Below are 17262 nucleotides of genomic sequence, written 5' to 3'. Positions count from 1 at the left end.
GCCATTATGAATTAAAGGAGATAATGCTACTTAATCGGTCCATTCGTGAGAACAAACATACTGTCACTCACAGCCAGGAAGGAAACAGCAGATTATGTATGCAAAACAGACAGTATTATGTCATCACTCATCATAATTTACTCAGGGAATTGTGGCATCAATAACGTAAATCTGACATTAAGTACTCATTTATAATTATGTGTCGATCGATCACGTGGTTCACCTGCCCAGCCCTTGGTCTTCTTATCCCCAGTCTCTTTCCCATCCCCTTGTACTCCTGTAACATCCCCCGCTTGCTTGGATTTCCTGGTCACAACCAGGCTCCCTACTACCCTCTGCCCCGGCGTTTACTTTTGCACAGACAACTATTTTGCTAATACTGAGCTTCCGGGATTACCCCAAATCCTGCTTCCTGTTATGGTTCCACTTTGTATCTTTCTATGTATAGTGTGCTCGCAATTGTATTACCCCAAATCCTTAGTTTTCATTGAAATAGGACAGCCCCAGGCAGATGCAAAAAAATATCGGCTTTTGTATTGCCGGTATTTTACTAATGCCGGCCCCGGCTTCTAATCGCTGATTGCCCTACTTTGAATATGGACACAAATATTATTGGAAAACGAAATCTTGAGTTAAAATGATTAAATGTTCAATATCACAGTAGATTTACTAGAACAATTCAGAATAAGCCAGTAGCTTTAGCCAAATACACAATATGGATTATTTAGCAACATTTGGCTAGCAAAATTGAGCCAAATATTACAATTAAAATCTTAACTAAAATCAGCAGATTAATAACATTCCCAGGAAGTACAGTTTAACTATCTAGGATTAACCATCTATGAGATATTAAATTATAAGCATGAAACACACTTCTAATCACAATAATATTTCAGATATTTCAATACTGCAATAAAGACACTTTAGCTATAGTGACTATTACAATATTAGATTGCTATTGTACATTACCAGGTACCAAGTTTATATTCAGAAAAAACAGGTCTCTTCCTTCTTAACCTTCAGTCAAAAAGGTTAATTTAGTTAACCAGGTAGGCAGCTGGAATTTGAGATTTGTCTTTACCACAAACGTTTTCTCTGTCAGAATATGATGTTATAGCCACAAAGGCAAAAGGATTTTTAGCCTATAATGATCAGCCACCAATAGAAGCACGCTCCTGTGAGAGCAAAACATGCATGCAATGTGAACGTGAGGTCGCGTTTGCATTGCACTTTACTTGTAATACCAGCGCTCATTCGCGTGCACTGGTATTACACTCGTAATCTAACTCAAATGTTTCATTATTGAAAGTGAAACACTACTGCAGTATACATTATTTATTTTGCTTCCTGTAAAAATCATCTGAAATTTGTACTTGTTCCCTTTTCTCCCTGGGAGGCTTGGGTTAATACTTTTAGCTAATTTTCTGTGAGCTGATGTTCTGTAGAAATTATCTATCTCGTCGAGATTGACTACCTTCATGTGCTCATAAGCATAATTACGTAATCTCACTCCACTTGGTTTAAAACAATGTGTGAAATGCGATAACGTAATTACAAGCTGCACACAATGACCTAGATTACAAGTTTTGCAGTATGGTGCGGTACGGCTATACTGCTGAAAAATCTACCTTTGTGCGTGGAATATGCAGGTCTCCCGTATTACAAGTAGCTGCGGGACAGCTATACCGCAAGCGTTTTAGCCTTTACGCAACTCTCCATTCCGCTCTCAAAAAAATGGCTTTTGAGTGCAGGATTTTCATAACGCCCGTATTACAGGATGTGTGGTCTGGCTAAAATGCTATAGACCAGTAGTTATGGATTTTGCGAAACAAAAATGTTTCACAAAACTCATAACTAAAATGTTCCAATGTACACTAACATCCATAAACTACCTATTAACCCCTAAACCGCAATGCTACCGCATCAAAAATACTATATTACACCTATTAACCCCTAATCCACCTCCCACTCACATTTCCAACCATAAATAAACCTATTAGCCCCTAAACCCCCGACCCCTCACATTGACAACACTAAATAAACCTATTTACCCTTAAACATTGCTACTATTAAACTAAAACTGTTAACCCTAAACTGCCGGCCCCCCACATTGATAATATTAAACTAAACATATTAACCCCTAAACCGCTGCCCCCCCCACATCACAACTACTATAATAAACCTATTAAACCTTAATCCTCCGGGCCCCCACAACGCTAATACTAAAATAAACATATTAACCCCTAAACCACTGGCCCCATACAATGCATATCACTAAATTAAACTATTAACTCCTAAACCTAACACCCCTTAACTTTAAATTAAATTTACAATATAACTATCTTGAAATAAATAAAAACTTACCTGTGAAATAAAAAAAAACTAAGATTAAACTATAAATAAACCTAACATAACTATTTTAAGAAAATAAAATAAACGAAAAATAAAAAAACCTAAATTACAAGATTAAAAAAACCTAACACTACGAAAAAATATAAAAAATATAACATTACTAAAAAAAACAGTAACATTACGAAAAAAAAATCTAAGATTACAAAAAATAATAAAGGAAATGATCCAAAATAATAAAAAATTAAGCCTAATCTTATAGCCCTATAAAAACAAAAAATGCCACCCCCAAAAATAAAAACACCCCCCTTACCTATCAATAAACTACCAATAGCCCTTAAAAGGGCCTTTTGTAGGGCATTGCCCTAAGTTAGAGTTTGGCCGTAAAAAATTGCACTAAACTACACTATTAACCCCTAAAACACCACATATCCCACAACAAAGTACCCCCAAAATATTAACCCCAAAACCACCACATCACAAAGTACCTGCTATGCTATTAACCCCTAAACCTGCACATCCCCAAATCACAAACTACCCCTCTATGCTATTATCCCCTAAACTGCCAAACCCCCTTATTGCAAAGTAACCCTCTACACTATTAACTCCTAAACAGCCGCAACCCCATCGCAAAGTACCCACTAACCTCTAACACCTCTAACCTAACACCCCCTAAGTTATCAAAAAAACTAATAACATTATATTAAAAAGCTAATATGACAGAAAATAAAAAAACAACCATTACAGAATAAAAATGCCACAAATAAAATGTCTATTCTAGAACTAAAGCCCCACTTAAAAAACAAAATAAAAAACCCTATACTAACTAAAAAGCCTATCACTAAACCCCAAAAGATGGTACCAAACTTGAATCCGGCTCCTACATGATCACCAACTGCGGTGCTCCTCTTTTATCCCGGCAGCGGTGGTCTTCTATCTTCATCCCAGTGGCCGTGGTCTTCTATGTTCATCCCGGCAGTGGTGGGATGGAAGATCAGAAGATAAAAAGATGGATGATGATAGAAGACCATCGCCGCCGGGATGAAGATAAAAGACAACTGCTGCCGGGATAAAAGAGGAGCACTGCAGTTGCCGATCACGTAGGATCAAGTTTGGTGATTACCATCTTTAGTTTTTTTTGGTTTTTTTAGAATAGGTTATTTTGGGCAGCAAAAGAGCTTTAGGGCACTGCCCTACAAAATGCCTTTCTCAGGGCAATTTTTAGAGTAGGTTTTTAAGATAGTCTTTTTTTTGTGGGGTGGGGGGCTTACTTGTCAAAAAGAATGGGGTATTTTTTTCGGTTGTAAAAAGAGCTGAATCACTTTATGGCAATGCACTGCAAAAAGCCCTTTTAAGGGTTATTTCTATAGTTTATTTTAGTTTAAGTTAAGGGTTTTTTTTATTTAGGGGTGTTTTTTTTTTTTTTTAAAGTGTGGCTTTAGTTTTAGAATAGGCATAACTGTTGGTTTTTATTTTTGGTAAAGAAAAAAAAATCTGTAATGGTAGGTTTTTTATTTTCTGTAATGTTTTTTTTTATTATAATGTTATTTTTTTAGTGGTAAATTGGGTGGTGTTAGGTTAGGGGTGTTGGCTGTTTAGGAGTTAATAGTGTAAAGGGGTACTGTGCAATTTTTGGGATGTAGTGGGTTAGGGGTTAAAAGTGTAGCAGGTACTTTGCGATGAGGTTGTGTGGTGGTTTAGGGGTTAATAGTGTAGCGGGAACTTTGCAATGTGGGGGTGTAGCAGTTTAGGGGTTAATAGTCTGGCGGGTACTTTGCTATGTGGGGTTGTGATGGTTTAGGGGTTAATAGTACAGTGGAATACTTTGCGATGAGGTAGCGGGTACTTTGTGGTGGTTTAGAGGTTTAGGGGTTAATAGTGTAGCAGGTACTTTGTGATGAGGGTGTGTGTTGGTTTAGGGATTACTAGTGTAGTGGGTACTTTGTGATGAGGGTGTGTGGTGGTTAAGGGGTTAATAGTGAAGCGCAAACTTTGTTATGCGGGGCTGTAGCGGTTTAGGGGTTAATAGTGTAGTGAGTACTTTGCTATATGGGGTTGTGACGGTTTAGGGGTTAATAGTAAAGTGGAATACTTTGTGAAGGGCTATGTGGCGGTTTAGCAGTTATTAGAGTAGGGGGATTATGTATGGGTGTTAGTTTTCTTAACGCTTTTTGCTCTCCATTGAAATCTATGGGGGAGCACATTAACAAGGTCACGATATTCTAACTTCAGGTTTTTGTGTACGTCAGGTTAGCGTGAAAGTAAACATTTTTTACTTTCAACTTGTAATACGCATGCCACCTGATGCTTGCAAAAAGCCGAAGTCAAACATAGTTAGCGTGCGAGTGGGAGCGATAAATAGCGCTCTACCTGTGATCTAACCAATAGTAAAAATGGCATTCCTGAGGAACCCCCATTCTACTTCAGATAAGGATATCACTTGCATGTATAAAATCTGTGTCCTCATTTGAATGGGCAGAGGAGTTTAACATTTTTTAAATGCTTTAAAATGTTTAATGCAAATATATATATATATATATATATATATATATATATATATATATATATATATATATATATATATATATACAGGTGGCCCTCATTTTACAACGGTTCAATTTACACCGTTTCAGAATAACAACCTTTTGTTCCAGTCATGTGACTGCTATTGAAAAGCATTGAGAAGCCGTGCATTTATTAAACTAGCCAGTAGGTGGAGCTATCCGCTTGTGTTGTAGCAAAGTCAAGCAAGCTGAAATTAATCAGTTTAACCAGACCTGAGCTATCGAGCAGATTTCAAAGGAACAAGACCTTCCTGTCTATAAATCAGTCCAGATTGGAATGCATAGAAAGAACTGTTTGCAGAAAAATGCAAGTGAAGTCTGTGCTGTGTGATTATTTTATTAGGTTTATAATGCTGTTTAGCATTTAAAGTCTTCATTTAAAAGCTTTAAAAATAATGTATTAGGTGTTACTTATGACAATTTTGAGAGGGGCCTGGAACCTATCTCCCTCACTCCCCATTGACTTACATTATAAACTGGGTTTCAATTTACAACGGTTTCGATTTACAACCATTCCTTCCGGAACCTAACCCCGGCGTAAACTGAGGGCTACCTGTATATATATATATATATATATATATATATATATATGCACTAGTAGCAAAGGTGCACTTTCACCAATTGTATCACAGCGGTCAGGGTGCTATCTCAGTCTCACATAACCAAGCATGTATTGAGGCACTCACTGGTCTTAAATCTAATCACAATCAAATTGTGACGTTTTGGGACCATGTCTGAAGAAGGGACACGAGTGGTCCCGAAACATCACAATTAAATTGTTATCCTGTTGATTCAAGACCAGTAAGTGCTTCAATATGTGATTGTTTATATATATATATATATATATATATATATAATGTGCACCTCAAAATAATCACATGTTCTCTAAGCAGGAAAGCCCTCTCTGGTATTAGCAGAAACACTTCTTTATTGTGTTAACGTTTTAGGGGCCTCCCCGAAACATAACATACCACCCTTAAGTATATACCCATCACCAGTGTCCACAGCTCTGCCCCATGACGAACAATGCCACAGTGTCCAACTCATGCAACTGCACATGCATGAGTGGAGACACGGATGCCTGCATGGGCCAACTGTAAAAATCAAATCTCAAATTAAAAACATAGTTGAAAAAAACTATATATAATTATGCCAAATCGTTGTCTAATGGCATAAGTGTGGGCCCATCCTGTTAAGCATATTTCATCCCTGGTTGCTGATTCATACCATAAACCTCTAAACTTTGTTATTTACACAGGTCATGTGTCGCTACAAGAGACATAATGCTATTACAATAATGGGGCATACTGTTACTAAGGATATTAAACTGACCACTACATTCCTTGTCTAATAATAACCTAACCATCAATAAGATAATCAGCTGAATGTAGCAAAAGACCCCTCAAGATTCTTTTAATCAAACCATTTTCTGAATAACTTAGATAATCAAAGAAAGCATTGTAACTCTAATTTAGTGTTAAAACCCTTTGGTGCTAAAGTATCTAGAAGGTAGATCCATTTACTTTCCCTTTGTAGGAGTAGCTTACCCCTATCACCTCCCCTATTTGGTGGTGGGATGTGGTCAATTATGATATACCCTAGGTCAGAAACTGTAGGTTTATGCTGTACAAAATGTTTAGCCACCGGTTGCTCAGAGCCCCCAGAATGTAGGGCAGCCCTGATAGCAGACGAATGGCTAGCCATTCTGGACCTCAAGTCATCCTGGGTCTTTCCAATATAAAACTTTCCACATGGACAGTGGAGCATATAGACAATGTATTAAGTTGTACATGTTACTCTGTATCTGATTTCATATTTCTTAGTTGACCATGGGTGAACAAAATTATAATTCTCCAGGCCACAGAATTTAATAACAAAATAAAATACAATATAACCTGTGTGTGTGTGTGTATGTGTGTGTGGGGGGGTTAATTTAATTATTTAAATAGTTGACCCTTTTGAAGGAATTAAACACAATTTTGGCTGATTAATTTTCACAGAAAAAGAGAACTTTTCATTTCAATACAATCACAGTGGCTGGTTTTTGGATGTTTCCCTGAGCTGTAAATTAGTTTTCTGCTCTCTGAAAAAGACCATTTTTAATAGGGATGGACGAATGTGCTGAAAGTGTAATTAGTTTGGTAGAAAAAATAGTTTTGGACAATCGAATTTTGATAAGAATGAAAATCCATTAAAATTCGATAATCGAATGTTATTTACATTTTTTAAATGTTACTTTCATTTTCTAATGTGGTGTAGGTATTTTACTTTCCTCTTGTTGCACCTTTCAACAAATACATCCCATCTCTTCCCTCACATTTCCCTCATTCGAAACCCACATGATTTGCTTATTCTCTCCTCTCTCAATACAGTCATATACCGACCCCCTGGCTCCTCAACTCAATTTCTAGATCACTTGGCTGCCTGACTACCTTATTTCCTTTCTTCAGACACCCCTGCCCTCATTCTTGGCGACTTCAACATCCCTCTTGACAATCCCACTGCCTTCTTTGCAAAACAACTTTTGCAACTCACTTCCTCTTTCGGTCTGCCACAATTGACTGATTCTCCCACTCACAAAGACGGTCACTCTCTTGACCTGATCTTTAGCTATCGATGCACTCTCTCAAACTTCACAAACTCCCCTTTCCTCTTTCTGACCACCATCTCCTTACTTGCAAAATATCATCCCTCCCTACAACTCTCCCTCTGCTAGGAATTATTGTTAGCGTGACCAGCGCCATCTTGTTCTTGGCAGCCATTTTGTCTTTGGCATCCATCTTGTCTCAATAACCTTTATTATAGTGGTTTATTATGTAGTGAGAAATATGCTGATGTTAGGGAGACTTGCATAGCTAGAATAGCCCTGAGAATGACCCTGATGATGTGCTTGGATGCACTGTTATCTCTACAAGATGTCAAACGGCCTTGATTTGTGCTGGGCTATGAGGCTCAGATTTACTGTTATCTGAAGTTAGGTATTTCTGTAGACATGACTCCCTAACACTCCTTTTCTTTTGCTTATATTTTAAATGAGTTTCTCTGTTCTTGCAGAAATACTATGTAAGATGATGTTGTTATGAATGTCACTTGTTAACCCTATATGCCATAACTGTTGTCTATAAGACATGCCTTTCAACTTGCAATAAACAGAATAGCTTTTAGAATCATTGCTGCGTGGTCTGAAATCTATTCTCCTTGATATCCTGATCAAATAATATATTTATTTCCAGTTGGTACGGTGTGCCCGATGCCCAGTCCTGAACTGACACTCCCCCCCTGAAAACAATACCTAACAGTTTATGGTGTCGGCTCGTGGGATTCGCACTGGGTAAGTAGATGAGTGTTTTTTTTACTCTACTTTTCCCTCTGTGAATCTGAACCTAAATTTATTTTTGTAATAGGTGTTGGTTATATATGATAAAGGGTTAAGGGATTCCTGCAATAAAGAAAGAAGCAGGGTTTGTGCGGAGGTTCTTAGTCCTGCCGGCACTTGTGATAATCTCTCTAGACAGGTTAATAGTCCTGTGCTAGTTTAAGACAGGTATTGCAGTCCTGTCTGGTGAACCGTGCAAGATAAAAGTTGGTATGCATTTGACGGGAGGTTTAAGTCCCCCGGGCAAGTTGGCATCACTTTGTTATGGTGAGTTTGAGTCTCATCTGTATCTCTATATAGCATCCTATAGCAGTTTTTTGTTACCTATCACTGGAAATGGATTACTATTTGGTGCTTGCTTGCTTTTAAATGCTATATGATTGTGTTGTGCTGTGCTTAGAAAATATTAAGTGACTGTGCATTTTAGCATTGCTGCTCCTATTGTGCATGTAAAAATGGGGTCTGCTCATAGCAAAATATGTATAATATGGATAATAATGCATAGAAAAAAGAGGAGAAGGAGATTGCATTTTTAATGTCTACAAAGGGGTTAACAGAAGCATTTCAGACAGAGAGATATCCATTCCAGAAAGGGAGGGGGATTATAAAACTGTCAGCTTTGTAGATTCAATGAGAAAACATGCTCTGTGTTAAAGAATGTTGTGGGCATGGGGGAGGGGCACCTATTCAGAGAATGAAAAAAAAACTGTTACAGAAGCTCCGTTGTATGTGTGTTTGCAGTAATGAAAAGGAGATTTTGTATATTTAATGCGTAATGTGTGTTGGTCTGTCGGTTTTCACTGTGTCTGGTATAACGTGTAAAAGATTTACTTTAAACCAAAAGATCTGAGAATGTATTATAATGTATTATAAAATTTGACTGTCTCAGTCTGTTGGGACATGGCCATTCTTTGCAGATTCGGACACTTTCAAATACATTTTAAATTGGTGGAAAGTTAATCTTATTGTATTTTTATATGTCTTTGATATGTTATGAAATATATGTTTTCCTGAGAAGGAAAGAGACGGTTAACGTGTTTTCTGTGTTACTAAGAGTTTGATGTATGTTGAAATGGCGTTAGAATAAATGTAGGGGGTGAATTTCTGGTATGCGAGATTTCGTGTGTGTGTGTATCGCTGTAAAAATGACCTTGGTGCATTTTCTGTAGGGTAATTATTTAAGCTAGCTTCTTAGCTGAGACAACAGACGTTGTAATGAGGTATTTGAAGTTTTATTGTTACAACTTTAAAGTCATAAGCATGTTCTTAATTATGTGTGTTGTATTTGCAAGATTTGTGCAAGGAATTAGTGGAAAAGATAAAATAAGGTTGTAGGCTGTATATCATTAAATTAATCTAAAAGTATTTGGGTCTGTTTCTGTTGCAAGTAAATTAATTCAGTAGAAGTTTTAATATACATGGGTGTTATTTATGCTGTGATGGCTCTCATTTAAATATGTAGGTCATGATACAGTAAAGCAGTAGAATTTGTCTGGCAAATAATACAAGTTTCCTAAATCATGGCTAGGCTATACATATATAATTTACATGATAAATGGTTAGCCCTTATGGGGACAGTACACTGTAAAATTGTTTTTATATTAATGTATTTTCAATGACTGGTGATACAAGCTGAATAGTTTAAAATATATAGGAGAAATTGCATTTGCGAGTTTATTTGTGTATATATGAAGTAGCTAGTTTTGTGCTTTCAAAACACAGTTGATTGCAGGGGGTTGAATTTTGGATAATAAGCATATTTTATTGTGTTCCTAATCATATATTTGTCTGTAAAACTGGAGCTCAGTGCTTAGACAGAACAATGGAAAATCGTCATTTTATTACTTAAAGGACCAGTTCACTCATGTGAAAGGAGTTCATGAGCAGCACTAGCAGTTTATATATATTATTTGAGACCTTTCCTTGTATATATTTTTTTTTAAATCTGCTGTTTGGATAGCAGACATTTAGATTCAATCTTTGTGTTGCGATCTGTGAGACTAACGGAAAAAGGGAAAAGAAGAGATTTTAAAGACATATTTACAGAGAGAGAGACAATGAGGTTTACTGTAAGCCTAACACTAGTATATTTAACTATGTCAGCAGTTTCAGTTACAGATATCTTTTAAAAAACGTTTTGGGTAAAATGTCCCTTTAACTAGCCTGCACCCCACTGTGAGTGTGTGTTTTTTTATTATGCTGGCTGTGTTGGCTTAGGCTATTTAATGAACGTCAGTATACATTTTTATTATAAGTGAGGACAATGGATCCTTGGGAACAATTTAAAGGGGTAATTTTTGGACAAACTATCCTTTTACTTTATTATTATTATTATTATTATTATTATTATTATTATTATTATTATTATTCTTTTGTAGAAAGCTTATTTTTTGTTATATGCAATGGTTATATTTGGCTAGGAAATTGCAAAATGGTGAATATCAAATTATAAAAAAAAAAGTTAAATCGAATAATTGTGTATTTATTAAGATTTTCACAAATTATTTGTGATTTATTTAACAGTGGATTTGCACTGTGCATGTGGGCAGGGGTTATATAGAACAACTGAGCTGTTGTTCGTATCTGTGAAAAGCACACTGGTCTAAAAGAGGCTGCTTCCGGGTGGTAAATCGCCATAGAACAAGCCACTGAGCTGTTGTTCGTTCCTGGTAGAGCGCTTCTCTCTTTGTATGCAAATTATTATGACCCTGGGGAAGTCTCCCTATGGGTGATGGGGGAAACCAGACGTGGACTCCTTGCCCAGTGTGCTTAGAGGAATGTGGCTGCACCTCACTGACGAGGCCCATAGGAGGCCGAAACGATCGTCTGGGGTTGTCATGTTCCTTGTTCAGAGGAGAATTGCCTGGTATTTCGGGGCTGGACTGACCTTACTTGGCGGGATCAGACTGATATACTTCAGGAAAGTTTTCTTCTGTGAAAAGCACACTGGTCTAAAAGAGGCTGCTTCCGGGTGGTAAATCGCCATAGAACAAGCCACTGAGCTGTTGTTCGTTCCTGGTAGAGCGCTTCTCTCTTTGTATGCAAATTATTATGACCCTGGTGAAGTCTCCCTATGGGTGATGGGGGAAACCAGACGTGGACTCCTTGCCCAGTGTGCTTAGAGGAATGTGGCTGCACCTCACTGACGAGGCCCATAGGAGGCCGAAACGATCGTCTGGGGTTGTCATGTTCCTTGTTCAGAGGAGAATTGCCTGGTATTTCGGGGCTGGACTGACCTTACTTGGCGGGATCAGACTGATATACTTCAGGAAAGTTTTCTTCTGTGAAAAGCACACTGGTCTAAAAGAGGCTGCTTCCGGGTGGTAAATCGCCATAGAACAAGCCACTGAGCTGTTGTTTGTTCCTGGTAGAGCGCTTCTCTCTTTGTATGCAAGTTATATAGAACAGTGGCTGTACCATTATTATCTAATCTTTCCCAAAATAGGATACTTAGGTGTTTGTGTGTTCCTTTGTAAATTTATGGTTAGGGATTTTATTTGTAAATAAGCAACTGAAGTTTATCGATCATCTGCAGTGATTGCCTTATTAGTGTTAGCTCATAGTATTGTGCATGGTAGAATTTGCAGAACCAGGGTATAGATGGTTGTTATAGGATTTTTATTATTTGTAGTGTTTTGCGAGTGCTGTGTTTCAGTGGATGTAAGTAGCTGTGTTGAATTTCAGGTTAATTCTAATTGTTAATGTTTGTGTCTGCTGTAAATGTTTGTTTTGTGAAATGGACAGTTGGTTTTAAGTGTTTTCTAAGAGAATGTTGTGTTTTTAATTTGAGTGAATGTGTGTGGTAAGGGACTGTATGAATGGAATATTGCATGTTGAGGTGTATTTGATTTTGCCTGATGCTATGAATAGTATACTACATGCATGAGTGGAGTGCATGAAGGGTCTTTTAGTTTCGTGTTATCTTGTGTTTGCGTGCCACCTGGGATGTTTCACGCAAACAAGGGGGAAGTGTTGATGAGTATTGCTGAGTATCTTAATGTGATTTGGGGTGATTATTTTAAGTAAGAAAGTGAACCTAAAATGTTTTTATTTTTCTATTTTGTTCTTAACACAATATTTGTATTTACAGGATGAGGTCATGAAGCTGTATCCAGAGATTAAAGACACTGAATTATTTTTGAGTGTCTCATATTTAGGTAAAATCTGTACAGATAAAATTCCATAGTGCACTCTCTAAAAGATTGAAGATTGAATGCAAGTAAACATTTTAAAGGGAGAAAAATGAAGATAAAAGACCTTTTGTCAAAATTGTTTTAACCACCATACTGCAGTAAAAGTTGCTGAACTATTTTTGGATCCATTCTTTGCTTTGTATGCTGGTACCAGCCCCAGAACTGGACTCTGGGTAATCTATGACTGTTCCTATATGATGTGTGTCTTCAGAACATAAAGACTATCCTTCTCTGGACTGTGCCTTGCCGGTTGATATTGAGGACCTGTTATGCTGTTACAGGGTCAACCAATTAAATTAGGGGAGTATAGTTTTAACTTGTTTACTTATATTGCTTGTTTTGTATGCTCTTGTATTTGTGTTATTTTTGTTGATCATATTAGTTATAAGAAGTCATATAGTTTTGTCCACAGAAAAGTAGGCCTTATTGGTATTAGTGCACAATGTAGTTTATGCACTTAAACAAAGTAACCCTTTAGATAAGCGTAACTCTAAACCTTGCAATATTGTAACCTATTGAATGGCCCACTGAGTATAGAAAATATAGCCTAGATTTAAAGTTTTATCGGTAAAGACCCGCGGTAAAGACCTGCTTTTTTCTCCAGCGTACCCTTAAGACAACGCTGGTATTTAGAGTTGTCTGAGTGGCTGTGTTAGGCTCAGAAAAGGGAGCGTTGAGCATAATTTAACTCCACTTCAACTCTCAATACCAGCGTTGCCTACGGTATCGGTAAGCTGGAAAAACGTGCTTGTGCACGATATCCCCATAGGAAACAATGGGGCTGAGATGGCTAAAAAAAAACTAACACCTGCAAAAAAGCAGCGTTCAGCTCCTAACACAGCCCCATTGTTTCCTATGGGGAAACACTCTCTAAGTCTACACCTAACACCCTAACATGAACCCCGAGTCTAAACACCTCTAATCTTACACTTATTAACCCCTAATCTGCCACCCCCGCTATTGCTGACACCTGCATTTTATTATTAACCCCTAATCTGCCACTCCGGACACTGCCGCCACCTACATTATAGCTATGAACCACTAATCTGCTGCCCCTAACATCGTTAACACCTATATTATATTTATTAACCCCTAATCTGCCGCCCCCAACGTCGCTGCCACCTACCTAAATTTATTAACCCCTAATATGCCGACCAGACCTCGCCGCCACTATAATAAATATATGAACCCCTAAACCGCCGCAATCCCGCCTCGCAAACACTATAATAAATTGTATTAACCCCTAATCTGCCCTCCCTAACATCACCACCACCTACCTTCAATTATTAACCCCTAATCTCCTGCCCGCAACGTCGCCGCTACTATAATAAATGTATTATCCCCTAAACCTAAGTCTAACCCTAACCCTAACACCCCCCTAACATAAATATAATTTAAATAAAACAAAATAATATTCCTAAAATTAAATAAATTAATCCTATTTAAAACTAAAAACTTACCTAGAAAATAAACCCTAATATAGCTACAATATAACTATTAATTACATTGTATCTATTTTAGGATTTATATTTATTTTACAGGCAACTTTGTATTTATTTTAACTAGGTACAATAGCTATTAAATAGTTAATAACTATTTAATAGCTGCCTAGTTAAAATAATTACAAAATTACCTGTGAAATAAATCCTAACCTAAGTTACAATTAAACCTAACACTACACTATCATTAAATTAATTAAATAAATTAACAACAATTACCTACAATTAAATTTAATTAAATAAACTAATCTATAATACAAAAAAAACACTAAATTACAGAAAATAAAAAAATATTACAAGACGTTTAAACTAATTACACCTAATCTAAGCCCCCCAAATAATAAAATGCCCTACCCTATTCTAAATTACAAAAGTAATCAGCTCTTTTACCAGCCCTTAAAAGGGCTTTTTGCGGGACATTGCCCCAAAGTAATCAGCTCTTTTACCTGTAAAAAAAAATACAACCCCCCCAACATTAAAACCCACCACCCACACACCCCTACTCTAACCCACCCAAACCCCCTTTAAAAAAAAACCTAACACTAACCCCCTGAAGATCTCCCTACCTTGAGTCGTCTTCACCCAACCGGGCCGAAATCTTCATACAAGGTGCGCAGAAGCAGTCCTTCATCCGGTAGAAGTCTTCCTCCAGGCGGCGTCTTCAATCTCCATCCATCCGGAGTGGAGCGGAGCCATCTTCCAAGGAGCCGATGCGGAGCCATCCTCTTCATCCGGAGTCTTCTAACACAATGACAGTACCTTTAAGTGATGTCATCCACGATGGCGTCCCTTCAATTCCGATTGGCTGATAGGATTCTATCAGCCAATCGGAATTAAGGTAGGAAAAATCTGATTGGCTGATTCAATCAGCCAATCAGACTGAAGTTCAATCCAATTGGCTGATCAAATCAGCCAATCGGATTGAGCTTGCATTCTATTGGCTGTCTGATTGGAACAGTTTCTGAAGACCACCATTCACAGAGTGCTACATTTGCACATACAGTTGTTTCACTGTCGCCTGTTGCTTCCATTGCCAAGGACTGTGAAATAGAATACCTAGAAGGTATATTCACAATTGCATCCATTTGAATGATGTTCATATTTCTGTGAAGGTAAAACTTTCATCTCTGCACCACTGGGAGCTAGCTGATATACGCTTCAAACAGATCGCTGCTTGGAAGCAGCGAAGAAATATCATCTCAGCTGAAGGTATACCATCTTTGTCTTTTTGTTAAAAGCTTAACACAACGCTGTTTGAAGGAAATACTGCATAAATAAGGCAAATCTTCCATCTCTGCACCACTGGGAGCTAGCTGATATACACTCCAAACAGATCACTGTTTGGAAGCAGAGAAGAAATTTCACCCTAGATGAAGGTATACCATCTCTTTTTTTCGTTAAAAGCTTAACGCAACATTGCTTAAAGGAAACACTACATCAATAAGGCACCTTATTAACTATATTTACACCTGTATAAACTGCCTTAATAAATCAGTTCCCCACGTTATTTGGATATCGCTGGGACTCATATCCTAATTTCCTATTTTTCTGTTGTTAAAAAACATATTTGAGATAAGAGTCCTATTAAAGGAGCGCAGATTGTGGCCCACTTTCCCTAATAATAGGCATTTTAGCTACATTGTTTTAATTGAAGGGAGACGTCCCTTATGTATGTTTGTGAAAATATGTGTTTTTAAATATATGCTATTTTTATCTGATCACACTTGAGTGTTATATACTTATTTTTTATAGCCAGCATACACATATTTGCTTTTACACATCACAGATTTGTATCTACCTAATATATATGCTATTTGGATAAACATTTTCTATTTGACCGCACTAGAGTGCTCTACATTTTTTAATTTTCTTTACTGTCAGCAAACACATATTTGCTTTCGTATATGATCACAGATTTAGACCTACCATATATTACAAATAACTCACTGAATATATAAGAAACTTTTTGACCTATGCTTTTTAGCGCTGTCACTCACTAACATTTTGCATTTATCATTTAGATTATCTTAGAAGGGGTTAATCATTAGTGACAGCCAGGTCCTTTTATCTTTGGCGCTATCCTGTATTCCTTACATTACCTATTTTTGTCCTGTACATGAACAGGTGTGCCCTTGAGAATCTGTAGTTACATGCACACACACATAAATATAAATACATATATATATATATATATATATATATATATATATATATAAAACAATAACATAGAGAGAAAAATGACACAAAATAGTGTCATAGTGAAGGAGGTGATATTTTCTTGGAAGACTGGAATTCCAGTCTTACAGATTGTTCAATCATTCTCATGAAGAAAATTATAAAAAGAAATAAGGAGAGATTTGAGAAAACAAAACAACCGGTAGAAGATGCACTTAAAGTGGTAAATACATTTGAACAGAACACTAACTTTGACAAACTAAATAGAGAAATACAGGAGCAATTAGCTAGACTTCAGTTAGACATTAAGGCCTCGCTTCCATTGAGTCGTTAAAAATGGAGCCGTAAGCTACCGAAGCGGACGACAGCTAAAAGTATAAAATATATAGTCAAGATAGAAAAAATACCAGGGTATATGAGATTACCCTAGAACAGCAAGGGAATAAAAGGCACACATAAAAGACTTTCAAAAATTTATTAATAATAAGTTCCCAAAAACACATTTAAGTATATAGCGATATCTTATCTGTCAATTTCAGTCACCACTACAGACAGCAAAATCTAAAACATTTAAAGTGCACTGAGACCTAATTCTTTCCCTATACTATAGATCACAAAAAGACATCATAAACAGTAAGGGGTTAACCAAGAAACTTATGTTTATAGCGAATTGTACAAAAATCTAATGTTTATAGGACATTTATGATAAGTAGGCAAAATACATGTGATACATATGGCTGCAATCCAAACAGAGGTGAACTATATTTTGTATCAAAAAGCGCTTTTTTTACTCTTTGTATGTACCAGGGAATCTCCTCTTAAGGCAAATAAATGTGCCGCAATTAGTATTGCTGGATAAAGAGTCTCTAGCAAGTGTAGCAATTCAGTTGAAAAACACAGCATATACGGCATATACTTAGCTTAAGTCCTCCGGTTTTTGTTGTTTCCACTTGTCTTCAGCTTGCAAGCACCTGTGATGATTACTTGGCGTGTGACGTCAGCAATAGTGGGAGTGGTATAGCGTCACCAGGGACTGTGAGTGGCTGTAGACAGGAGGATCCAGTTGAATCGAATTTGCATCGTATATTCACCTATCGTATAGGCAC

This window comes from Bombina bombina, chromosome 1 (assembly GCF_027579735.1).
Source record: "Bombina bombina isolate aBomBom1 chromosome 1, aBomBom1.pri, whole genome shotgun sequence".
Taxonomy (NCBI): Eukaryota; Metazoa; Chordata; class Amphibia; order Anura; family Bombinatoridae; genus Bombina; species Bombina bombina.
Note: the sequence above shows the minus strand (reverse complement) of the source record.